Source organism: Lissotriton helveticus, chromosome 9 (assembly GCF_964261635.1).
Source record: "Lissotriton helveticus chromosome 9, aLisHel1.1, whole genome shotgun sequence".
Taxonomy (NCBI): Eukaryota; Metazoa; Chordata; class Amphibia; order Caudata; family Salamandridae; genus Lissotriton; species Lissotriton helveticus.
Genome location: NC_136070.1, coordinates 1,239,376,644 through 1,239,396,858, shown reverse-complemented (window position 1 = coordinate 1,239,396,858; position 20,215 = coordinate 1,239,376,644). Strand labels below are relative to the sequence as shown.

Here is a 20,215-nt window from a genome sequence, read left to right as displayed (position 1 = left end):
TATAGAAGTCCAAAGTTTTCTGTTATGCCTTCATCACCTGCACTTTCTGGGTCTCTCTCCTGCCTTTTCACTGGTCATGTCCGTAACGGTGACTTCACAAATTTCAACTGAAATATCTCACTCTGCTATTCCGTGACCCTATACTTTTTCAAACTCATTAAAAACTGCAGGCACCTCCTCTGCCAACAAACTTAAGCATGATCCTCGCTCATCAGAGAAATCTCCTTTTCCTACTTCCCTAGAACTTCTGCTTGAAGAAATACGTGCTTTGAGACCTTTTGCTGAGGAAGCTAATAAACGTATACAACATCTTGATGACAAATGGTCAGTTATGTGGGCAAATATTTCTTGAGTTGAACAGAGAGTGAGTGAGATCCAAGAGGAAACAAATACAATTATTTCCTTGGAAAAAGAAATTGGTATTTTCAAATGCCAATCGGAGGATTTGGAAAATAGAAATGAAGAAACAATCTAGGTATCCATGGTGTGTCGGAAGGCCTCAAGGCACAGGGTCCTAGCTCCTTTTTCACCTCATGGTTACCACAATTCTTAGATATTTCGTTCTCTACTACATTGAGTATCCAGAGAGCTCATAGACTTGATCCACATTCTTCTGCTGCTTCCGCTTTTACTAAACCTAGAGGAGTTATTTTCTTTCTGGAATTCACTGACCCTTTGAAAGTACTTAATGCTCCAAAAGCTAAGAAACATCTACTCTGGTAGGGGAATTTTTTTTTTATCACTCGAGATGGATTTAAAACCACTGCTACTAGACGGGAGGAGTTCCTTAATCTTCGACCAGTGCTTCTTTCTTTGGGTGTGCACTATGGCCTGTTTTATCCCTGGTCCTTCAAAGTGACATATCAAAATAAAACTGAATTGCTTTCTTTAAATTCAACCTCTGACGTCTCCCCACAGCTTGTATGGGACACATTGGGACACATTTAAGGCAGCGCAAAGGGGCTTTATCACTGACTTTGTTACCCAAGAAAAATGCGTACTAGATAAAGAGCATAAGGAGTTGTTGTCTTCAATTAAAACTTTAGAAACTCAGTTTTAATCCTCAAAATCCGACGTTGCCTTACAAAAGTTAATAGAAGCCAAATTTACATTTTAATGACATTGCTGCAAAACAGGCATCCTCTATATTACTGAAAAACTTTACTCAATATTATGGAGAAAATAATACGGTTGGGAAGGTATTGGCAAATTATCTCAAAGCTGGGAAACAGCCTTCTCATATTGCCTCTGAATCTAATACTGAAGGTGTTTCTCTTTTTAAAGATGAAGGTATTGTACATGAATCTGCAGAATTCTAGGCTGATCTTTATACACCCTAAACTTCCACCTGAGACTCGTATATCACATCCTATCTACAACCAACTCCGAAAACAGCGACTCAAGGTAAATTTTTCTCCTCTTGAAATATATGTATATTTTCTTTACAAGAAGTCCTTAGTGTACTCTCTCTCCTCAAAAAGGCAAAACACCTTGTCCAGTTGTTTATTTAGTCAAGTTTTTCCTTCACTTTTCTAATCTACTGATCCCTAAATTCCTACAAGTCTTTCAATCTCTACCTACTTCTGGTATGCAAACCACTTAATTCCAGGAGGCTACTATTTGCCTTTTTCCTAAGTAAGGTAAGCATCTCACATTATGTAATATTTATCGTCCTCCATCTCTTGTCCTTGTTGATTACAAGATCTTCGCTAAAGTATTATCATTACGCTTAGACCCTCTCTTACCGCAATTGATTGTGTAAGGTAGATAGGCCTCTGACAACGCATGTCTCTTCTTTAATGTTCTGAGCAAATCCTCATCAGTCAAATACTCTTTAGCAGCTATAACGGGTGATACTGAAAAAACATGTTTTTAATTGGGATTTTTTGCTACAATCTTTAGGTTGGCATGGCTTTGTCCCTTAATTAAATTTCTCTTTGATCTCTTTATTATATGCCTGCCCTAGGGCCTGGTCCTGGCTAATAGCAAGACCTCCCCATATTGTGTTCTACGAACAGGAGTTTGTCAGGGCTAGAGTGACCAACCATCCATTCATTTCACTGACCGCCCGTTATTTGTGCCTCTTGTCCGTTGTCCGTGATGATTTCTTTAACAGACACATTTTGTCCGTAATTCTGGACATTGGAGCGAGCTGTCCCCCTGCAAACAACCTTAGAGTTCAGGAATTCTCACTGATGGGGCCAACTTGCACTCCTGCTGTGAATTTCAAGGGCAAGCAGCAGCCCCAAACTGCTATCGGGCCATTATCATTCTGTTTTCCGGCCTAATTATCACATACAGAATGATGATGGGACTCTCTGTGCAGTCAAAGCATTTGCTGGGACTCCTCCTGCCAGAGTGTAGGGCATGGCATTCTGGTTTTGTTCAGGGGCTCCTGTCACCTCACCAGGGGCCAAGCTCTGGGGAGCTGGAGGTTGCATTTTGAAATTTCTTACAGGGTTAAAGGAGCAGCCTCTAGATCCTTTGTGTGCCGACAATTTAAGCTGAAAACGTCTCATTGATCACCAGAGTTAAAGTATCTGTTTGAGAGTGCTGAGTTTTTTTTCTTTTCTGAGTTTTGACTCATCATAAAGTAGCGCAGAGGGATAGTGTGCCTCCAGCGAAACACAGTGAGTAACATACAGATCAAAGAATTGTTTTTTTATGTAGCCAGCTAAGTGGGTTACTGTTTTTGTCACAGGGAGCCTTTTGTTAATTGCAGTTCATAAAATACAATCCTAATACAGCACCGTGAGCTATGAATCAAAATCAAATATTAGCATGAAAACTGCAACCAGTTTACAGCCTTATTGTTTTTCTCTAATCTTTTATTATTTTAAGGTTGATAAATAGGGTTTCGTTGGATAATAATATGGCAGGTTTGAGTGAATTATGCAGCAAGTCAAGGCATAATATGTGGCTCAATGCAGCACATTTTGTAACAGTATTACTTCATTATTTTGACATTTGTAAACTTGTTGACACTGTCTGGGCATACATTGCACCTAATTAGTACCAGTGTAACACCCAAATATAGCAGCACAATGGTGTAGCTAGAGCTTTTGCCGTGGGCGGTCCCAGAGTTCGCTACCCAGTAACAGCCCATGCAGGTAAGAGCGGGAAAGGGGGAGTCGACCGACTACGAGGGGGAAAAAATACTTATAAAAAGAAAACCACTTACCTTGCGCTTGCCGAAATTGCTCCCTGCACCCATGCCCCCAAAAAAGTGGACCACCTTCTGCTCCCACCTAGCTACGCCACTGTAGCAATAAGCAACAGAAAGGAGACCAGCCAGTCTTTGCTAAGGACCTTCCACTACGCTGAAACGTGTTGCTGCATTTTTAGTAACTTCTGAATCATTTGAGCTAAAATCTGCAAAATATGGGACAGATGAAGGATTAAGTGGCAAATGCAGCAAATGTATAATTATGCGGAAAAATTCCAGAGGCTGTTCAATTGAATAATTCCAGTGGCCCTGGTCTCAAGTAACATTTCTTATAAATTGGCCCAGGGGGCTTGCAATGCCACCGCAGCCCGGTCAGGAGTGTAGCTTTCATTCTCGTAGCCTGTGTATTGCCTTAGGGCCTGAGGTAAAAGCGCTTCAGAAGTTGATTGTGGAACAGCTGGCAGGAAGGTATAGTCTATGAACAGTGGGATTTAATTTGATTGTAATCAGTGTTTCTATTAAAATGTTAATTCAACAGTTACAATTAATGGGAAACAAAGAGCACTAGTAGAATTGCCTACATAACATGATAGATGTGCTCTACTCCCAGAATCTTCTTGTGTCGCACTGTAACCTGCCAGACAACTGCTACGGGCTGGAACCTTGGATGGATTTCTCACTATTCTTTGAAAGAGCATTTTCTTAACAAGCAGTGATTTTCGGTCTGTGTTGTATGTCATTTCTGTAGCTGGACCTTAGCCAAAAGGGGGCACCGTACAAGGTCCAAGACAAAACGCAAGTCTGGACACACAATCTTTGAGGGATATATTTGCCAACATTTCACACAACACAACACAACACAGCGCATAAGTGAAGTTGTTGTGCTGCATTGCGTGAAAGGGAAGAGTAGAGTAGCACTATATTTTCAACGGTATGGTGCATTCAAATTGGGATTGAAAGGTCTGACATGCCTCAAGCTCCACTCAGACAAGACCAAAGTCCTCACCCTGGGCCCCAACCCCTCCACCTGGCATGACTCCTGGTGGCCCGCAGTGCTCTGACCCCCCCCCCCCCCCCCACACCTATACACGAAACCTCTGCATCATCGTGGTCTCCTCACTCTCAATGAACTGCCAGATCAACACCTTCTTGTCCTCCTGCTTCCACACGCTCCGCCTGCTTCAAAAGATCTTCAAGTTGATCCCCATCGAGACAAGGAAAACAGTCACCCACGCACTCATCAGCAGCAGACTCAACTACGGCAATGCACTCTACACCGGCACCATGAAAAAACTCCAAGAAGCTGCAAAACATCCAGAATGCCTCCGCCAGACTCATCCTGACATCCCTCGCTGCAGCCACATCACTGACCACCTGAGGGACCTCCACTAGCTCCCAGTCAACAAAAGGGTCAACTACAAGCTCCTCACGCAAAGCCTCCAACACCAGACCGCATACCTCAATCACTCCTCTCCTTCCACACCCTCACAAATATGACGTTACAACGCATGCAATTACAAAGCATGCTTTTACAACGCAGTCTTTACATCACAACTACCATTATATCTCATGATTTTACATTGCATGCCATTACAACACATTTTTTTAAACTACCATTACAACGCATTCCATTACAATGCATAATACTTTTAGGGCAACAGTAGTGTTGGATAGTGTAGGGGTAAAAATTACTATTCCACTCCAGTTAGTGCAACAGTAGGGTAAGTGTTGGATAGTGTAGGGTTAAAAATTACTAAGTGTTGGATAGTGTAGGGGGAAAATTACTATTCACACTCCAGTGAGTGCAACAGTATGGAAAGTGTTGGATAGTGTAGGGGTAAAAATTACTATTCCCATCTACCCCAAAACCCAAACGCACCCTAACATTAAAGACCTCTCCATTACTTACCTTGTAATGTATTGTAATGGTACGTGTTGTAATGGCATGCGTTGTAGTGACATGCGTTGCAATGGCATGCAGTGTAATGGCATGCGATGTAAAGGCAGTTGCGTTGTAAAGGTAGGTCGTTGTAATAGAATGTGTTGTAATGGATCTTTCCCCCACCCCCACCAGACATCTCCGCTCTGCCCATCAGGCCCTACCCACCAACCCACAGATCCACAAGACCAGTGCTGGAGGAAGATCCTTCTCCTATCTCGCTGCAAGGACCTCGAACTCCCTTTCTCTGCATCTCAGGCAATCGCCATCTCTGCCTCAATTCAGCATGGGATGTGTGCTCAGTGTTCGGTCTAATGTATTCTGTGGATGTGTATGCTGCTTCCAATGGAACTTGTTGTTTGTACATAGCAATGTACAAATGCAGCTTGCATCTGAACAACGATATAGATGTATTTTCAGTAACATCTATCCTTCTATTGTAAGTGTATTAGGAAAGCATTTGGGTAGCTTGGAGTACAATAATAGGGTTCATAAAAAAGATAGATACTGAAGGCAGGTCTTTAAGCACATCAGTGCTTGGGAAAGTCTCATGAAGGAGCATGTGAATTAACAGTTTATAGAATATGCAGACTCTGGCGGACATGACAAGAATAAAATACGATCTGAGTCCTGCATACGAATTGGATTTCTTGAGGTGGCACCTAATGGAATGGAGAATACTCATGGATGTGTCATTACTTTTCAAATAGTTACTGTTTAGTAAGAAGTTAACTGTCTCCTCCATCTGAGGACGTCAAACTTCAGTTGGGTACGAATATGCATCAAGTGTCATTGATGAAAGACCTATTAAACTCATTTTGATCTGAGGACATGGTGGTCTTAAGCATCCTTCATATCAAAATAACTTGCAAGATCTGTGCTAATCTCCCCAGGTTTAAACCACTGTACCTTCCCATTCAAACATGCTTGTATAGTAGGAGGAACTTAATACAATTTGGAAATAAGGTGTCTGAATGTTTAAATTGGACATATGAGGCGCATCAGAAATTCACCCCTCACTTCTAGCCAGTAGTAGGTAATGCCCTTAACACAGGATGCCAACCTTCTGATTCATTTGTAGGACCACTCAAAACAAGCCAAGAAAATTCAATTTATTTACAGAGGCATATAAACTTGGTCAGATGCTTTCATCCAGTAAGTCCCCCTCCACCTCTGCTACCATGTATTTAATTCAGTAGCCGCAATGTATGACATGTGCATCAATCCCAGTAATGCCACCTTTAGCATTCACCCTTTCTACATCAAAACATTGGTTTCTGATACTGGCAAAATGTCCCTCTTTAACCACTTGGCTGCTAAGGCTTTTCCCGTCCTGTGCTGATATTTATTAAATCCCATTATACATGACGAATTCACCTTGTCATAAGCACAGCTCCAGTGTGCCTCATGACGAGCTCACCTTGTCATGAGCATGCAAGAGGTTAACAGAAGTACTGAGATGAGGAGCAGCAGAATACCATGTATCTCCTCTAAAGCACCACCCACAAGAACACCCTGAATATACCAACTTCACACTCTTGCACAACCAGCCTAGGACCAAGTACACAACGTCTAACAAACTATTACACATACATCCCAGTCTCATCATGAGTTTGAGTTGAGAAGATGAACGGGCAATTAAGATGCTTTTACGTTTCAGCTTGTCACAAGTGCTATATGCTATATATCAGACTGTATCGTCTGACAAATGTCTGCTTATTCCTTTAACATGTGGATTGAAGTTTACAAAATGCTCTAACTTTGCAATCAAAAATTGATTAGTAAAGTGGACTAGTTGATAATCTTGTTGTGGTGGTAAAGGGCGTGTGAAAACAAAGCTGTCAGTTCTTTTGTAACACACAGCAACTTTTAAATACCTACAAATGAACTGTGCAAATGTTTCAAAACATATCGGCAGTTAGGAAACCACAAATGGACCACTTGTTTAATAGGATCAATACAATGAAGACACTTTACTTGGTGATGTCAAATGATACATATTTTCTAAACTACATTTCCATACATGATTGTTTGTGCACTGTATAGTTTTATCAGTAAATCTGCATGTTCGCATGTTGCCGCCATTTCAATGGAAAATGTTCTGTATGTAAAAGACAGTGCCTCCATCTGACCTACAATAATACCTCAACAACGTTTACAGTTTCTAGTCTGTAGCACACGTCTGTACATCAATGAGAATCTGCAGTTTACAGCTCAAAGAAATGAAACAGCCCAATCCGTATACAATTTCCCATGCAGAGGTAAAATAAGGAGGACTGATAAATGGCTAGCCAGGGCATTGTACAATAATGTCAACTCCTATCTAACCGTTTTGGCCCACAATAATACCATAACACTCAGAGGTCTGTAGCCAATTATAGCTCATGCAGGCAGGTTAATAACTCCTTTTTCCTGTTTAATGCTCTTACCATCACACAAGACCTGTCTGCTATGGATCTTATCCATCACTCAGTACAGTACCAGCCCCAAAGTCCAGGATTTGGGGCAGATCACCCGTGAGGGTCTCAAGGTGCTGAATTATAGGCACAGGGAGATTGTGATTTGCTCAGAATCACAGGATGTTTACGCCGATTAAGAGATTCGAACCTGGGTCCCGTCGGCTCTGAAGTCAGCAGCTCAGGTCGTTATGCCACAACCAATCATCACCAGCTGAAAAGACATGGAATACCTGAAGCGATCTGACTCATAAAGCTGGTCACACGGAGGGCTGCACTCTAGCCCAGCACTGCAGGTCCCAATTAGCTACAATCTATGCATGCTGCTTTACATCTCATAATGGCACTCAGATATGAGAAGCTAGTAACAAAGTTCATCTGAGGAGATCTTCCCTACACTTCTCTCACCAAACATGCCTGCTAAGTACCATGAACTCTAAACAAAATATCAGGCTGGACAACCTAGTGCCGTAACCATATAAATAGCTTACGATCATATGAAATATCATAAAAAGACCTGCACAGTTGCTCAAAGCTGCACGCATACCGAAAAACTATGAAGTGCATAATTGTCTCAACCTAATACAAATGTATCTTGACTTGTACTTATGTTGTTTGTCTATTTATGTACTTATATACTATTGCGTGACCTCTTCTGATGTGTCTTTAAAAGTTACCTTTTGTCCCGAATTTTTGTCCTGAATTTTGACCCTTTGTTCTGAATTTTTACACTCCATGCCCTTAAATTTGAACCCATGCCAGTTGGTCACCCTAGTCAGGGCTGTCCCTTATCGCCGCTGGTATTTATCTTGGCTCTAGAACCCTTTCTTTACAGTATCCGTCAAAACCCGAATATCTCTGGTTTTCCTCATGATGATCAGCAGTCAAAATTTGCGGCGTGTGCTGACGATATTCTCTTTTTTTATCTCGGATCCAGATAATACTATGCCAGCTCTCCTTATGGAAATGTTATCTTTTTCATCAGCTTCTGGCTATAAAAATCAATCCGGACAAATCCGAGGTACTCCCTCTTAATAAATATTGCTTTAAATGTTCTTTTGCCTCCTTTAATTTTCAAAGGACTTCCTCCAAGATTCAGTATCTCTGTATTTGGTTTACCAGTACTATTCCTGATACAGTCCGTACCCACTTAAAAGAGGGTTTGAATAAAATTGCTGCTCTATTTACCTCTTGGAATCCTTTGTTTTAATCTTGGCGGGGTCACTTAGATTCGATAAAAATGATGATCTCCCCTATATTGTTATACATTCTTTCCATGATACTGGTACACGTTCCTCATTTTTGTTTTTTTTAATTTATTCTATACTTTCCTGATTTTTATAGTGAAATAACAAATGTAGGGTATTGTTATTGTAGGAAGTTGGTTCTTTCTGTGGATACCAAAAAGAGGTATAGCGTACAAAGAATCCAGGTATTCCATTATGAGTGGACAGGGTCTTGCTCTAGCAATCCCAGGGTGCTCTTCTAGGGGGTAGTGTGGTCAAGCAGCCTCTGGCTTATCAGAGAGGAGTGTTAGACATCTGCACATATACACAATAGTCAATAAATGTTGCCCATGACTCAATAAGGAGATCCACACCAACATATATCGTTCTCTATGTTTAGACACCAGAATCAATATAATCAGGTAAATATGGTTTGCAAGAGAGATACTTTACGTTTTAAAAGGTGAACACTTTTCAGAAGCTGCCATGTTATCCTATGGGAGGAGAAACAAGTACAGCGTTCAGGTACAGTACATCGACTTACGAGACCAATCTCCTAGACTTAAGGTGGGTAGGTCACCCAGGCACTCGTCACCAGCCGATTGGACTACGGGAACACCCTCTACGCGGGAACCACAGCCAAACTACAGAAAAGACTCCAGCGCATACAGAACGCCTCCGCCCGACTCATCTTGGACTTCCCCCGACACAGCCACATCTCCGGCCACCTGAGGGACCTGCACTGGCTCCCCGTCAGCAAAAGGATCACGTTCAGGCTCCTTACCCACGCACACAAGTCTCTCCACGACCTGGGCCCCAAGTACCTCAACAACCGCCTGACCTTCTACATGCCCACCCGCCAGCTACGTTCTACAAGCCTCGCCCTCGCCGCCGTACCACGCATCCGAAGAGCTACCGCCGGAGGAAGATCCTTCTCCTACCTGGCAGCCAAGACATGGAACTCCCTCCCCATCAACCTCCGGCTGACACAGGACCATCTCGCCTTCAGGAAACAACTCAAGACGTGGCTGTTCGAGCAGTAGCGGACCCCTCCCCCAAGCGCCTTGAGACCCTTCCGGGTGAGTAGCGCGCTATACAAATGTTATGATTGATTGATTGATTGATCTGCGGCAAGGTCCAAGGCAGCACCAGCATGTCACCTCCAGTGCCACTACGGCGGCCGGGTGCAGAGGTGCAATACCGCTTTGAATGCCCAATGCAAGTCCAGGGGGATCGGTCTTCGCAAACAGAGGATGTAGGTTTGGACTGGGAGGCCCTTTGTGCTGAGCCCACAAGTAGGCTTGAGTCTTGCAATGCTAGGCGACATGTGGACAGTGATTGTCCTCTTCTCCTCCGGCCAGGGGGGCCGGGTGCAGAGGGTCTTTGAGGTGTTGGGTTTCTTCGTCAGGCACCTCTCCTGATTGAGGGGGCCTGCACATAGAGGTCGCAGGCGGCTTCGGAGAGTTCATGAGGGGTAAAACCACAGTGAACTCTGTCTCTTGAGGGCTTGGGGACCACACTGACACCATTGGCCCACTTTGACTCGGGCTGGGGGGGGTCGGTGCTGTGGGGCTTGGCGGCGTCGGGTTTGTACTGCTCTGAGGTCCTCACGGTTCTTCTTGGGGTGCCTGCAGGAGAGCAGCTCTGCTACTCCACTGAAGTCTCGAAGTCTTTATTGAAGGCAGGCCATTCTCCCAGGTTTTGGAGGCACAACGGCTTGCAGGACGAGTCGACTTCAGCGCTATTCAACAGGGAACAGCACAAAGGCTGGCAGGGATGGGGCCAAATCATTTGCTCTTCTTTGGTCTTTGCATTGGCAGCTCTTCAGTGTCCTTTTTCTTCATAGCTTATCAGGATCCGATTTTCTGGTGCCAGGGGCTTCCCTAAATACTAAACTTAGGGGAGTGTAGGGTAGAAGCCAATTGGCTACGGACCCCTTGGGTCACTATGCCCCCTATATTACCACTTCCTGTGGGAAGTGGGCATAACCCTGTCCCAGAGTTCCTACGTTTGCCATCACCAAGAGGGGTAACTCTGAAAAGTTGCCTCCACTTCAGGTAGCCCACCTTAAGGGTAGTACTAGACTGAGGGTGGACACACCTATCTTGACTAGCTAATTTTCCTACCTGTTCAGGTGCCAAAGGGCTCTGAACAAAGGGGGTCGGCTTCCTCTCCTGTGAGGGAAGCCAGATTTGCATACCATAGACAGTAGGCGCTTTGAGGCTCCCCTTCCTTGGCATGCTAATCTGCAAGTCATCAAGTGGCTGAAGTTTAAAACACCCTTTGACTGAGCAGGCTTGGTTTCTGGCTTCCAGAGAGCAAAGGCCCTCATCCTCAGGGGTCAGAAACTTGTCTCTGGTGGCAGGCTGCGAAAAACAGTCAGTCAGCACACAAGTAGCTGGTAGGTTTTCAGAGGGTACCTCTAAGGTGCCCTCTGTGTGCATGTATTAATAAATCCAACACTGGGATCAGTAGAGGTTTATTAATATGAGATGTTTGATACCAAACATCCCTATTTTCAGTGAAGCCATCAGGTAGCTGGGGACTTTGTTTTCACCAGTGTGCAGCACATGCTTGTAAAATGGCTTCCTTGATCACTGGTACTGGAAGTAATGGAACTGGCCAGCACAGGGGCATGTCTGCTCATGCAGACATGTCTTCACGTGAAATACAATGCACCCTACTTTAGGGCGGTAAGGCCTGCTGTAGGGATGACTTACAAATACTAGCTGCAGTGTTAGGGGAAATGGCATACAGAGATGTATGTCATGTGGTGTTTTCAATTATGTCCTCACCAAAACACGCAGCTTGTAGTGGCAGTCTTGCATGAGTTTGGTGAAGGGTCCCTTAGGGTGGCACTCTTCATGCTGCAGCCCTTAGGGTTCTTCTTTAGTACCTCAGGTCCTAGGTATCAGGGGTACCATCTACTAGAGACTTACAGAGAGTACTAAAAGTATTGCCAATGGGGTAAACAATTACACATTTTTGTGAAACAGATCTGACATTGGGGATCTGGTTATCAGGAACCCAGGGCACATCCAGTTGCAATCACTTCACATACCAGGCAAAATGTGGGTGTGACCATGCCAAAAAGGGCCACATTCCTACCGTTTTTTAAACTCAAGAAATATGAATTGGAGGGCGGAGTGAACTTTCCAGACTTTTGTCATTATCACCACACCTTTGGTTTACGTCAGGTGGCTTTATGGCTTCACGGTTCTCTTCCCCTTTCTCTTCCTTATGGCTTGAATTGGAATGATCATTACTCCTCCCCAATACTTCACTAGAGGCTATTGTTTCACTTTCCCTTTTCACCCAACATCTCCACTTTTTAAACATACTTGTGATGTATTGAAATTCTATTCATTTCCTTGTACAATTTCTCAAGGCGGCTTTTTGCAATCCCCTTTGTGGTATGATAAGCTGATCAAGCATAGGAATAAATCATTGTCCTGAAAATCTTGGACAGAACGGAACATACTTTGGGTCACTGCTTTGCTTCAGGAAGATTGCTAACCCTTAAAGACAGAGGTAATGTTCTTTATCTACATAGACTATGTGCGATAAATCAATAGGTGACGGCCAAAATATTCAACTGTTCCCCACTTTATTTTTTAATAGGTACCCAGTCAAGCCCTGATGAAAAACCCGACAAATTATCATCGGGTTTGGAAACGTGTCGGCTGTTTCTTATAGAGTTCATTTTATCCGCAGAGGGCTCCATAAGGAAATTGTATTATGTGAAATGTTTTCCCCTGCGAGATTAGTCCTATAACGTAAAGACTGAATGACATAGGACTGATATGTTGAAAAAGAACTGGTGTACTCTTGTAATGTGAATTTTCAATTATATGAAGTATGTTCAAATTCATTTGTTTATGCCTTATTGTTTAGATTCGACTCTTCACCGTTATTTATGATTGTTGTATGTATTGTAGTGTTTCAAAACTTGGACACTTGAAATTGTATAAATGTATCTAAGTTAACTGATAAAGTAATTGATGATAAAAATGCCGGCATCTACGAATAAGTTTATCTAGATGCTCAGGGTTCTCAAAAATAAATAGAGTAGCCCAATACTAAATCGAAACCAAGTCATTGTTGCTTGATTGATTGTTTCAGGAAGAGGCACTAATCTCCATCCCACAGTTTCAATAATCTTATAAACGCCCTACCTCCTTTCAGTCTCGCCTTACCCTTTTGATAAATATGGCATTGGATGTATTTATTTCCTTGGAAGACACAAATACTTTAGTATTCTTCGAATCGGAAAAACTTTGCAGATCTCTAAATATCTTTCCCATGTGAAACCCCCGAGGACCAAATCTAAACTAGAACAACTTTCAGAAGCAGATTTGGGTTGTACGTGGTCAAGCATGTTTTAGAATAAACTTTGGAAGGAAATGTATAAAACATCAAGAGCAGCAAATACAACACAGACTATATTTATTGTCTATAACAGACTGTATATTACCCCTTCTCTTTCTACTAAATTCTCCCAGTAGCCAGATGCTCATTGTTGCTCCTGTAATGAACCTAAGAGTAATTTGATGCAAACATTGCTCTGGTGCCCGCATACTCTTTTCTTTTGCCACAAGGTCTGGCAGCAAATGAATGCAGTGTTTCACACTCATTATCTTTTTGAGGTTACTTACCTATTTTTGGCAGTTTAATTGATGCTGAGGAGGATCCTGTATTTTCCTAATAATAAACTGTTAGACTTGTTTCTTGCTGTTGCTTTTCAACAAATTACTACTACCTGGAAAATGTTCTTCAAATATTTGATGTAAAGCTTGGTGGTACAGTATTTGTTCTCAACATAGGCTGGATAGAGCTTTTATGTCATTGAATGGTTATCAAGTTGAGGATGATTTGTTTTGGTTAACTCTCACATCCTTTTACAATGATAATGCTAAACATTTATCAGCCACTGCTTGTACATTATCGGAAAATGTGAAACCACCTTGAACTCTCTGGTGTTGAATTAGATATATTTCTTTTTGGATTCTAAATTGATATAGGATTTGTTTATATTTTATAACCTTCTATATACTCCTCAACCTGTTATTGTATTAATGTTTACAGGTAATATTGAGCTGAGGCATATTTTATATCTTATTCTTTCTAAACCCCAACCCCTTTCCTGTTTCCTCTCTATACTCCCAAATTGAAATCTGTTTTAAAAATGGCATTTTCATACTTTTACTTTATTTATTTACTAATTTATCTTGCAATGTATGACTTACACGTTATCTTTTCTTCCCTATTATTGATGAAAAATATAAGAGGTATTGTTTCGCAACGTATGTTCAATTCTCAAATAAAGCGTTTTTGAACTTAAAAATGAGTGATTTACATATGGCTGGCTTCTGTTTATAGTGGTGCAGTGGCCAAAAATGATTGCTGAAATTAATTTAAGCATTTCATCTATCTATTTTTGTTTTTTCTAAGTATCTCAAAGGATATAGAGATCACAAATGCTGATTGTGGTCCAAAAGTAGCTGTGTTTGACACAATAAGGTATTAAAGCCATCCAAGAATTAAGCCATCAGCCTGAACTGCATTTTGAGGTGTTTGTTCTCATTTCATGATAGTGGAACGAGATAATACCTATTGGGGAAGTAATGGTCCCCCAATATCAAGAGGATGCTGTCCAGAAATCTTAATAGGTCTTTAGAAGCATCATAATGCCGCAGTGGCTCTTCACATGAGTTGAAGGAAATATTTCAAAGTTGTAGGAGACGATTTGTGACTGAATTATAAAGCAAGTGGGTTCCAGGTAGGGCGAACCAGAAAAAAAATCACACCTATCAGTGCTTAGTGATGAAGAGTTCAGTAGGTCTGTGACGGAGACAAGGAAGGCATGGTGCATCAATGAGGGCTAGTCATTTTGTCTTTGGAAGCTTTTTTGACAGACTGAGTTGCAGAAGTGGAGTTAAAAGTGATGATGTGTGGGAACTATGGTGCTATCTCCCCTTCTGGAATAGTGTGTGTTTGTTATACTGTGCATCTTGATGCTGTAGTTGAGCAGCTTTGAGTGGTGGAGAGTTGGTCCTCCCAGTATCTGTTGGGCTCTTACTACGGCTAAGAGGTTGTGTTGGAGTTTGATGTTTAAATGCAATATAAATGGGGCATGGACGGTGTCTGGCAAACATTAAAAAATGCCCAAGGGAGGTCCCTAATGTGGTTCGATTTTTCATGGGAAAGACTGTCGGTCTGTGGAGGTAACATGATGGGTGTTACAGCTCGCACGAGCCTTGTGATTCTCCCGCCTTTGATCTTTCTGAAATGCACATTTGAGTAAATATCTACCATGAGGCTTTGGATTATCAGTGTCTTTCCAGGCAGCTCGATTAAAGAACTAAAGGGCATATTATCAAGACCGGCGAAAGAATTATCGCCGCTATTATCGGCAGAAAACTGCCGATAAAGCGTCGATAATGTGCTTGATAATATGCTCTATGGAATTCCAATCGAAGCCCATGTTAGATGTCTTCACATCTAACATGGGCTTCGATTGGAATTCCATAGAGCAATTTATCAACCACATTATCGGCGGCGATAATTTTTTCGCGGGTCTTGATATTATGCTCTGATTATTTTTTTACCCCAGTCTATCCTCCTCATTGTGTTCCATAAACTTTCATCTCCACCTCTAGAGGCCATCTTCAGATTCCCTTAACCTGTGTTGTGTGAGCGGGTGTCCATGGAGGCATTCACTCAACACTTGCCCAAAGGTATTCCACCACTGCACAAAAAGAAATGCTTCAAAATCTGCAGCACCACACTACAGGCAAGAATTTCTCTGATCATGGGTGTTTGTTTGGAAATGTGATACTTGAAACCACCTGGGTCTGGAAAATCAATCAGGCAATCAATGAATCAATCAGTAATCTTATAAAGCGCAACTACTCACCAGTGAGGGCATCAAGGTGCTGTGCTCAGGGGTTTTGCTGCTATCATGAACACCCATTTTGTTCTGCTTCTGCTTTAATATTTAAACATGAAAGATGGAGAACTCCCAGATGCCATTTTTATGGTCTCTCTTGACGGCGCAGCAGTCACCAGACAAATATGTGATTATCACTAGAGAGGGGCTTAATGTCCGCCCACATGTTGGGAGCCAGGAGTACATGTTTTGGTTGAGCCGAAGTTGTGTGCTTCCACAAAAACGTGCTTGCCCTCCACGCACCTGTGATCATTTTGTTTATTTATCCAGCTGCCTGAGCTTGAACGTTCAGGGGCACATGCATGACATTGGAATGCTGTTAACATGTCTTAGAAAACTAGATAATGTATGTTTATCTCTGGCAGCAATACAGATGGGAGGAGGGCAGACATTAATCTACATGGTGTTTTAGGTTTTTCTTGCCTGTTTAACTGTCACCTTTTCTTTTAACCTACACCAATATTATTCCACAGCTCTTTGCTTCCACACAAATACATATCTATTTCCATGCTATTTACTTGTACATTACTGTACAACGTTCCTATAAAGGAGACCTATATACATTGCCAATGCTTGTTCAAAGCTGTAACTTCAGTGGATCTAAAATATCTTATTGACACTCAGGATATTTGATAACACAACTAAGAAAGGTCTCCAGGCGCTACTTAACTCCTTTAGTGAATACTGCGACAAAGGCTTGGAAATTAATGTAAATAAAACAAAGTGCATGGCCCTAAATCCATGTAGGCCGGATAAAGGGTGCTTAACATTAGATGGTCAGACTCTGGAAATAGTTGACCACTTTTCTTATTTGGGGGTTGAGATCGACTCAATTTACTTGGAAACCCCAAATTCAGAAAAGTAAGGTGATTTTTGCCCAGAACATTACACCAATTATTAGTAAGCACAACGCAAGTACAAGTAAGGCAGTGACACCAGTTATGGAACTCTTTAAATTCAAAGTCCAACCTGCAGCTCTTTACGGGGCTGAGATTTGGGGGCCATCGGCGAAGGATACCTTTTCCACCATGGATAATAAATTCATGCGTAGTATTGTAAGGGTTCCTACAAGTACCCCTTTAGTGCCTCTCCAACTGGATCTGAACTTTAAGAGGACAGATCATTACACCACTCTCAGGCCTTTAATGTTTTGGGTAAGATTGTGGCTGACACCTGAATTGGACGATTATAGGAATGGGTTACAAGAAATAATGGGCTTAGACTCACTGAACTCTATTCTTTGGCTCAAACATATTAAAACATGGTTTTATATTCTAGGTCTCCCACAGTTATGGGAGCATCCCGAAAGGCTACCACACAATACAAAAATTATGGTGAAAAATGTCTTTTGGTCTTTTATAAATAACCAAATAGTCAATGGGAACAGATGTGGGACCCTTGTGAATAACTTTGTAACTTTTAAGGACGAACCCTTTTTTGAAGTGTTCCTTGATGAAGTTGAGCCCCCCCCTTGCAAAGACCCTATTTATGAAGTTTAGGTATGGAAACCTTATGACCAATTATATAAAGTAATATTGGTCTAGGAAAAACAATGATGAAACTTATGTAGTAAGTGGAAATTGCTTAATGTGTGAAGGAAATTGCAAGGAGGATGAGGTTCACATATTATTTTTCTGCCAAGCATATTCCAAAGCCAGGAAAAAATGGATCAAACCTTTGTGTAACATTTTGGGAATTAGGTCATGTAATCTGGCATATAGAATATTTAAGTCTGATACTTCTCAGATTATTGTTTTTAGTGTCAGCAGATTCCTTCATTCTGTTTATATTGCCAGGAGTAAAATAGGTCTAAAACTGTAATTAAAAATGCATTTATTTGCATGATCCAACGGTAGCATATCCAACCATGCAGGCAAGGGTTGTTATTAATCCTAGTGATTGTGTCAAATTTTAAATGATTGTACATTAGTTAAATTGGCATGTTTTCTTTTTTTATTTATATGCATTTTATGTATGTACTGTGCAATCTTTTATGGCAAATTGCCGATATAAAGAAATAAGGAAAGAAAGAAAGATAACACAATTCAGTGCTTAATTTGTAATATAATGGATGCCATCAACACACTGAAGGCAAGGTTCCACAATCCTGAATCGACCTGCGTGGCTCTTCCTTCCACTACCAGACACTCCCTTCCACTTTATTTCACTGGTGCAGCTTCCTGCTTTCTCCCTTTGTGACAGATTTTCCATCTTTCTCTCCCTATATCTTTCCCTTACGTGTATTGTTCTCTCTCTCTTTCTAGTGGTGAATGTCAGTTGAGAAAAAAATAGGTGCTGTACCACAAAATTGAGTGCCGGTGGTCCCTTATGGCAATCACTGGTTTAAATTAATCACTGCACATTCCTGAGGCTGTAGATCTGTGGAAGGTCTCACCAACAAAACATTGGAGAGAACAATAATTGTGTTTTAAAAACAAAAAGGACATCTTGCAGGGTTCTGCCACTTCCTCTCTCAGGAGATAAAGGCATGATAAAATTGTAGGTTTGTAGGGTTTCAATGAGTACTCTTAATATATATTGGTTGATTGCAGTACTCGAACTACTGTTAAAGAAATTGACGAGATTTTCTTTTTTATTGACCTAGGTGACTTAAGGCATCTTCAGGTTTCTAGGCATATTCCTGGGAAAGGCATGAGACTTTTTGAGTGATAGCATTTTCATGATGCAGAATTGTATGCAAAGCACCATGTCTTAATTTTTAAAGGCAGCACCGCTATGCAAATGTTTTGCTTTTGCTGTACACAGAGAAAATATTTTCTCAATAGATAAACCCTTTCTCTTACAGAGTTTGAAGCCGTCCATCTCAAAGACGGATTTAAACCATTGACTGGTGTAAATCTGACTTTTTCCTTCCATGGTGGGAAAGAATTGGTGGGAAGACTGTGTGTGAATGCCCACAGACAGCCCTGTTTATGGGCACACAGAACCTTACAAGACAAATTAGTCTTGTATTCTCCCACTCCCATTTCCATAGCATGGTATTTACTCTTGCTTAATATTATGCTAACACTTGGAAAGATTGCAGGAAAGTAAATGCATTTATTATATCTGTTAAATCACGTTTTATGGTTTCCGGACCATGATAAATCCACCTAATTTAGATCATAAAAGTATTTCTGCCACCGAAATGGCTTTGTGAATTGGGTCCATTATGTCTTATTTTGTTTTCTCTACTCAGCCTAAAAATGCACTGCTTCTATGCCAAATAATTGTGTAATATCCATTAATGTGATGAAAATGTTAACTTTAATGAAATCAATAAAATATATATATATATATATATATATATATATATATATATATATACATACAGATGCACAAACAGTAAAATGATATTTAGAACCATATTTGGGATTGGAGAGGAGCCATGAGCCACGAGAGCTGAATCCCCTGGAGTCTCTTGTTCTTTGCCCCCTCTAACCCCCAACAATGGTCATCAGTAGCATATTATACTCAGCTGTTTTGCATGTATGGTTTATACCCTGCTGTAACAATTATGATAAGCAAATTTAGTTAACAACAATAAAAGGGCTAAATCGGGGGCTTCGAGAGGACTGGGTCCCTCTGGGTCTCAGAACAGAACATCTAAAAATGGACATTGAAACGGGTCCCTTTCAGGTCCTGTATTCATGTATGTAACTCAACTGGCAAAATACTGATCGATTCTGAACAATGAATGTAAAACAGTTGGGTAATCCATGTTATTCCTGTTCATATTTCACATGCTTTACTTAATATTACATTCCCTAAGAGTGTTGTTTCCAGGGTGTTATCTTACAGTTAATTTATTTCATGTTGCATACCACTCTCGTGTAGCAAGTAAATCCTTTAAATAGAGTTGCATCCAGGTTTGTATAAAAAGCCATGAATGAGCTGTGGTTGAAAGCAGTGCCGTTTTCCCACAGTGCCTGTCAGCGGTTGAAAAGTTTTTTTTTTTCCCCCAGAATACATGATCATCCAATTCTTGGCCTCCTTGCAGTGCACAGAGCAATGATCCAGTATGCCAGTTGTATTTGTGATTCTTTTCAAATGGGTAGGTAGGGTGACACGCTATATAGGAATGTGATAAGAGCCGCTCCCTTACTTATATAGGCCCCGACCATTTATGGGGACAGCCCCTCCTCCCCACCCCACACACACACACTTTTTTTTTAATCCACTTAAAGCCCTGGCAAAGTCTGTGCAGCAAGCTTAATTCTCGGAAAACATATTTCGTGAGATTACTTCTCTTCTGTGTTGTGACCATAGCATTGAATGGGTGAGGCAGTAAGGAGTGTTTTTCCACATTACCCTTGTTGAGTGTGCAGAGGGTCCATGAGAGGGTTTATGTCACCCGTGGGTCAATTCAAAGTGCCCTGGGGCATCAGGATACATGAAAAACATGGTTCGCGACACTAATGAATATAATTCCATGCAATAAAGAATCGCAGTGAAATACACTAAGGTACTATAATAAAG

General features: G+C 41.4%; 1 protein-coding gene across 1 annotated transcript in view; it reads left to right on the top strand.

Annotated features, from left to right (window-relative positions):
* MGLL (monoglyceride lipase) overlaps positions 1-20,215 on the top strand; it is a 497,769-nt gene that overhangs the window by 77,924 nt on the left and 399,630 nt on the right. The window lies entirely within an intron of this gene.